This window comes from Solanum tuberosum, unplaced genomic scaffold (assembly GCF_000226075.1).
Source record: "Solanum tuberosum cultivar DM 1-3 516 R44 unplaced genomic scaffold, SolTub_3.0 scf00060, whole genome shotgun sequence".
Classification (NCBI taxonomy): Eukaryota; Viridiplantae; Streptophyta; class Magnoliopsida; order Solanales; family Solanaceae; genus Solanum; species Solanum tuberosum.
The window spans coordinates 1750214-1751604 of NW_006238985.1; positions in this window are offsets into that span (position 1 = coordinate 1750214).

Here is a 1391-nt window from a genome sequence, read left to right on the forward strand (position 1 = left end):
TATTATTATTTTAATTATATATAGTTATTATTTTTGTGTATGTATTTTTTTTGAGGGTGAATAGTATTATTATTTTAATTATATATAGTTATTATTTTTGTGTATGTATCTTTTTTTGAGGGTGTATAGTATTATTATTTTAATTATATATAGTTATTATTTTTGTGTATGTATTTTTTTTGAGGGTGAATAGTATTATTATTTTAATTATATATAGTTATTATTTTTGTGTATGTATTTTTTTTGAGGGTGAATAGTATTATTATTTTAATTATATATAGTTATTATTTTTGTGTATGTATTTTTTTTGAGGGTGAATAGTATTATTATTTTAATTATATATAGTTATTATTTTTGTGTATGTATTTTTTTTGAGGGTGAATAGTATTATTATTTTAATTATATATAGTTATTATTTTTGTGTATGTATTTTTTTTGAGGGTGAATAGTATTATTATTTTAATTATATATAGTTATTATTTTTGTGTATGTATTTTTTTTGAGGGTGAATAGTATTATTATTTTAATTATATATAGTTATTATTTTTGTGTATGTATTTTTTTTGAGGGTGAATAGTATTATTATTTTAATTATATATAGTTATTATTTTGTGTATGTATATTTTTTTAAAAAAAATTGAAAATATAAACACTCGGGGATGATCAAAAATACGAATAAAAGTTGCATAGAAATTGATACAAGAATAAATTAACACAATTAAACATCTTTCTTTAGCTACTACCACCATATGAGGCGTTTCGAGCTTGTGAAGGACAGTTGCGCCTATCATGGCCTATTTGTTTGCACGTTGAACATTTGCGAGTGAGTGTACTTGCGGGAACATCCATTTCATTATGTATACGGGTGATTTTATATACGCCCACTTTTCGTAAATATTTTTTATTTGCTATCATAAGAAAAGGACTATCAGGCCAATATTTTTCACCGCCGAGTGGATTGAATTGTCCAGAGTAGGCTTTTTTGTAGCTACGCACGCTGAATTCTAGTGCCATATGCTCCCAAGCTTGATACCCAATTTGGTCAAATCCCTTTATTGCATGAGAACACGGAATGTGGTATGATTGCCATTTACCACATTGACATTTTCCTTGTGATGCATTTACAATGTGCTTATTACCACCACTGCCATGATGCATATGTGTTTGCACCTCAAATATGTTTTCCCTTTGTTGGTGATAGTTGATAAGTGTGTGACGCTGTGACTTTTTTCAATTATCCTCAAAAATCTTGAATGGTTTAGGCATCCATTGTTGCTTTTGTTGTACTGGCTGATTGACAAATTTTGATCTTGTAACAAATCGGTTCACAATCTGATTGTAAGTGAGTCTTACCATTGCAGTAACTGGAAGGCCCTTGGCTAACTTAAGAA